The sequence below is a fragment of the Coregonus lavaretus genome, assembly GCF_964263955.1.
Source record: "Coregonus lavaretus genome assembly, chromosome: 8".
In the NCBI taxonomy this organism is placed as follows: Eukaryota; Metazoa; Chordata; class Actinopteri; order Salmoniformes; family Salmonidae; genus Coregonus; species Coregonus lavaretus.
Genome location: NC_139995.1, coordinates 33,638,688 through 33,644,687, shown reverse-complemented (window position 1 = coordinate 33,644,687; position 6,000 = coordinate 33,638,688).

Below are 6,000 nucleotides of genomic sequence, written 5' to 3'. Positions count from 1 at the left end.
ACACCACACACACACACACACACAAGAACACACACACATACCTGCATACACACACAATGCATACTGAATGTCTCATGACGGATTTGCTGCAAAGCTACTGCAAGTTTCATCATTCACAATAGAAGCTTTGAAGAGAAATACATATGCAGGAATAGGAGGAAGAATGCAGCTGCAGAGACAACCAAAGAGAGGGAGAGGAAGGAGGGAGGGGGAGTGGCATGCAGTGGAGCAGTGAGAGAGGGATGTGGAGGGGCCATGCAGTGATACAGGGACAGCAGCAAAGATAGCCAAAGAGAGAGGGAGCAAATTAAGGAGAGAAGGAGAGAGAGAGAGAGAGAGAGAGAGAGAGGGGGGGGGGGGGGGGGGGGGCATGCAGTGGAGGAAAAAGCGAGAGATAGAGAGAGGGGAATGAGGGGGTGGAGGGGGAGAGGGAGAGGGAGAGGGAGGAATGCAGAAGAAAACCCTGAGAGCTGCAGAGGGGAGAGAGCCAAAGCAGAGATGGATGGGTAGATGGAGGGAGGAGAGAGGGATGGATAGATGGAGGGAGGGAGGGAGGGAGGAGATAGGGATGGGTAGATGGAGAGAAAAAGAGAAAGAGATGACAGAGCAGGGGAAACAATGGAGAGTAGGTCATTGAGGGAGGGTGGAGTAGCCTATCTCTATAGGCTACATCATAGTACCACAGCTGAAGGGGAGGGGGTTAATTAGACTGTTCTTTAAACACCTGACTGACCTCAGCCATGATTTTTGTCTGAATCATAGTCCAAGACATCAATGACCTTCGCAAACAGAAACACATTCAGTGAGACAAACCATCTTAAACCCTTGCTAAAACATATGTGCATTAATACATCCAGAGATGATGGTCACATTACGGTATACAGTATACATAACCTACCGGCCAGCATTTACGCAACCGCATGTACTATAATGCTAACACATCATTATCCAACCACACTCCCTCCCTCACTCCCTCCCCGGCACACATATGTAACTACACTCTTAGAAAAATAGGTGATATCTAGAACCTAAAAGGGTTCTTCGGCTGTCCCCATAGGAGAACCCTTTGAAGAATCCTTTTTGGTTCCAGGTAGAACCCTTCTGGTTTCAAGTAGAACTCTTTTGAGTTCCATGTAGAACCCTCTGTGGAAAGGGTTCTACATGGAACTCAAAAGGGTTCCACCTGGAACCTAAAAGGGTTCTCCTATGGGTACAGACGTAGAACCCTTTTGGAACCCTTTTTTCTAAGAGTGTATTTAGCCAGTCCAACTCCATGGAGCATCACTCCCCTCTAGATGTCCCGTGCGGTGTGGTGTGATCCCCCCTCCCTCCCCCTCCCCCTCCCCCTCCTCCCTCCCTCCCTCTCTCCTCCCCCTCAGCAGTACAGAAGGATGCTGTGTCATCAGACACTAAGGACTCAGACAGAGCGCTAAAGCCAGGCCCCTGCTCTAATTTACTACACCCCAGAGAGAGAGAAAGAGGGAGAGAGAGAGAGGAAAGGGGGGGGGGGGGATTTGCCTCTTTAAAATCACAGCCATGGCATGATAGGAAGCGAGTAAAGTCACCAACGTGGGATCTAGCTATGGTTAATGATACTAGTGTATCATTCTGGATATGTTTTACTCATTCAAAGATCTTCATTGTCCCTGTCTGATCAGCAGCAGCCATTGGAAATGACCTGTCAGTCTGCTACTCAGCCAGGGTCATTTGGGGACAGCAGCATGTAGGACAGATGCTGGTTACACCATAGAGATAGAATGACTAGCAGGAGAGACACTGGTTACACCATAGAGGTAGAATGGCTAGCAGGAGAGACACTGGTTACATAATAGAGATGCAATGTAAAAAAAAAATGAAAAAAGCAAACACTTGTTCAAACCAAATAAATGATTCAATGCCAACTGTTATATTTGATTATTAACAAATCTATATTTCAAGTTGCAACCTCTTTATTTCAACACTACACTTACTTCTCCCCATTGGTTAAACCTAATAAATAACATAAAAACAAACATATCTATACAACCCATTTTTTCATGTTGTACCAAGTAGATTTTCCCCTTTGTAATTACATATACATCTACATATTCTTCATTTGGGTTACAAGCAATTAAATCAATTTCCTGCTAATCAAGAAATGAAGTTGGTTCCATAGCATTAAATAACGACTCCAAACACTTTCTTTACATAAGACTTTCACATTAACTGGTTACAATATTGTAACCAAATGGTGACCATCAATGGAAACCTTTCCAGGCTCTTTACTATCACAGTACTTATTTAGATATCATTTAAGATTCAGTGCTGGCATAATACTGTAATCATTTATTTATTTTTTATAACAGAAGACATTACCTGGAATGATATTCACTCTCACAGGTGGCCAAAAATAACATACTGAAAGCCACACCTCCAATAGGCCATGCCTCCTATTCTTCTGATAGGCTGCTGCCGCTACATTGCACCCACCGCTATGCAATGTGAATGTGCATGAGATGTTAAAAGCAATATAGAAGTTTTCTTTCAATTCAAAAGATCACATTGATCTGTCAAATTCGTTATTTGATTTCATGTCAATTTAATAGAATAGCTTGAATGAACCAAAGTGTAATTTTGGATCATACCAATCAGAAAAAGCACTTCAAATGAACAACAGTGCTGTCCCACTTTTTACAGTGTAAGAATGGCTAGCAAAGTTCAATGCTACTACACCATAGAGATAGAATGGCTAGCAAGGGGCAATGCTACTAAACCATAAAGATAGAATGGCTAGCAAGGGTCAATGCTACACCATGGAGATAGAATGACTAGCAGGAGAGATGCTGGTTACGCCATAGAGTACTACATTCTGTTACATTCACTTGGTCACTAGACCAGACCTGTTTTAGCTTGTCTGAAGCACAAACAGATCTGACAACCAGGCTAAAGCTACTGTAGATGCCATGTATGCTGTATTAAACAACCAATAGTGCTGTATTGTCTAGTTCCCTCAAACTCAACTCTGGACCTCAAAGCCAGTTCCACTGCATTTTTTTATTGTTCCCCTCTAATCAGAGACTGATTTAGACCTGGGACACCAGGTGGGTGCAATTAATTATCAGCTAGAACAGAAAACCAGCAGGCTCTGGACCTCGTAGAGTAAGAGTTGAGTACCCCTGGTATAGTTCAACATTTCTACGTAGCGTCCAGGCCAACACGTCTGTCGGGCACACACACAGCGTTCACTGTGGCTCCTCCCACACACATACACTTGCACAACTTCAATTCAACCCCATCTCCAACACACATGTACTCACACACACATGCACTGTCACACACACATGCGCGCACGTACGCCTGCACAAATGCTCACATGCACAGATACACACACACACTAACACACACATCCATCACAGCCAGGGGAGAAGAGAAACTGCAGCGACTGCACTTTTCCCTCACCGGCATCGCTCCCCTCTTCCCCTACTCGATTCATGAGTGCTGTGATCAGGTTTCACTGCAGCTAACAGCAACACACACACACACACACACACACACAGACCACACGGTCATACGCAAGCTTGCACACATGGAGGTGGGGAGAGCGGGAGGGGAGAGGGGAATTGGCGGTCGAGTAGAGGAGAGGATGAGAAACCTGGAGCGGTAGAGAGAGAAAAGAGGTAGAGAGATTGAGGAGGAGGAGGTTTTGAGGCGACACATTAATATGCATGCCAGGGCTCCCATAGGTGTCATGAAAGGTGAAGGTGTGGATGGGAGAGGGGAGGGAGGGAGGGAGGTAGTAAAACGCTCTGAATGGCCAGGGAGGGGGATGCCCATTGTACTGTGTGTCCCAGACCATCCTGGTCCCAGCAGGTCAGTGACTTGTGCTCTGCTCTCTACCGGGCCCTCTTACTTAATTGACACACACACACACACAGCACTGCCTACGGTGTGTGTTTGACAAAGGTAACAGACCTTGGGAGGGCAGAGTGAGGGAGAGGAGTCACAGCATACATGCGCACACACACACACTCACACACACACACACACACACACACACACACACACACACACACACACACACAAAGGGGTCTAGGGAGGGATTCACTGAGACAGACACAGCTCCAGACAAGAGAGAGGTGTGCATGAAGGAGCCCTGAGCACCACCTGATGAACGAGTCTACCTCCATCCCTCCACAAAGAAAAGGGAGGAGAGAACAAAGAAACAAGGGAGCAGAGGCAGGAGAAGGAGAGAGCCAAGCATAACAGATAGGGCAAAGGGGTAAGGAAGAGGGGAGGATGGAAGAGGGGGGGAAGATGCAGCAATTGCACCTCGCCATCACCCTTCCTCTGGCTGCCATCATAAAAGTCCATGGATCGTTAGATCATAGGAGGCACGCATACTGCTGAGTGGGTCTCTATAGCCCTGCAGGCCCCAGATTCTCTTACAGGCTAGAACACCCAGCCCAGCTCTGCCTCCAGCCTAGCCTACAGGACTGCCCAGCCCAGCCTAGCCTAAAGCCCAGTTCAGCCTCAGCCCTGCCCTACCACCAGCCTAGCCTCCAGCCCTGCCTCCAGCCCAGGCCAGCCCAGCTTCCAGCTTAGCCCAGCCATCCAGCTCAGCTTAACCCTTTCTCCAGCCCTGCCCAGCCCAGCCCAGCAACTCAGCCCAATACAGCCAGCTGGCCCAGGAAATAGGCTGCTCCTCACCTCTACCGCCCTCAAGGTGCAGCCAGCCCCTCCTCTCCTCTCCCTGGCTAGGGTTACACTGGGGGGGAGGGAGGGGGGGTGGAAGCTGAGGGGAGTGGGGACTAAACTGAAAGGGAAACTGAACTGTTGTGTCCTGGGCTGGTAGGGGAAGCAACCATTTGACTTATGCTAAACGGGAGCTCCTATGTGTTGTGTCTGCATACCAAGTTGGGCATAATGTGGTGGCTGGCCTGAATCATGATATGATATGGTGGTTGTATTTTTAACACATTTAGCAAGGAAGCCATGTAAAAAAAAAATGTATGGAAGCCATGCAAAAAAAAAAAAACGTGAAAAGGGACCAAAACAGCTGCTAACTCCTTCAGAGTGGTACAATTAGGCAGGGAAAAAGTACCCCATGCAAAAATACTATGAAGATGTGCTAAATGTATGTAGGGAAATGTACAGAGGAAAAAACATACACTAAATGCATAAACTTGCACACACACACCACATTCTCCTACACAGAAACCCCAATACACACACGCATGCAGACCGTCTGCTTCGACAGAACACCCTCATAATCCAAGTGCAATTTGCCTCACTAGCAAATTCAATTAGCAGGAGCACTGATAGCACATAGTCAGAGAGGCCCGCTGGTCTCATCTCTGCTGCCAGCATCCACAGCACATTTCCAGTAAGTGCAGCAACACAGAGCATCAATCAACAGATAAGACTACATAAGCATTACCAAAGAGGCCTGCGGTCCAGAGCTCCAGACATTCACTGCAGAGTTACTGGATCCACTAGCATCTTCTGGGTAATTGTGCTAGCCAGAGCATTCATTATGTACCTATGAGCTCTATGTGAGCCTTCATAGGCATCGACTGGCTCTAATTGCCTCTCCCAGTGGTCAAACTATTAAAGAGCAATACCACACCTCAAGGTCATCTTTGCTGTTGACGCTGTGCCTTAACCCTATTTTCATGGCTGGTACAACGATGTGGAACACAAACCTCCATTTTGTCTAATAAGGGTGGGCTTCTTCCTTTCGTAGCCCTTTCCTGCAGTCAAATGACCAGGTGGCCTCATGGGTGAAATGTTATTAATATTCGAAAATCTGGTGTTTTGTTATATTTCAGTCTTCTGTGATGTATATAAAGTGTAATATTGGAATACAAACTCTAAATTGAATACATTTCAACTCTATATCTGGCATGGTACAGGTGTCTTCTTTTTTTAAGCCCTGTGTGTGAGGTGTATAATTTTGTTTCAAAGTAGATTTGTTTAAAACTACCAGGAAACACTCTTTGTGACCCTGATTTAGTCCACTGC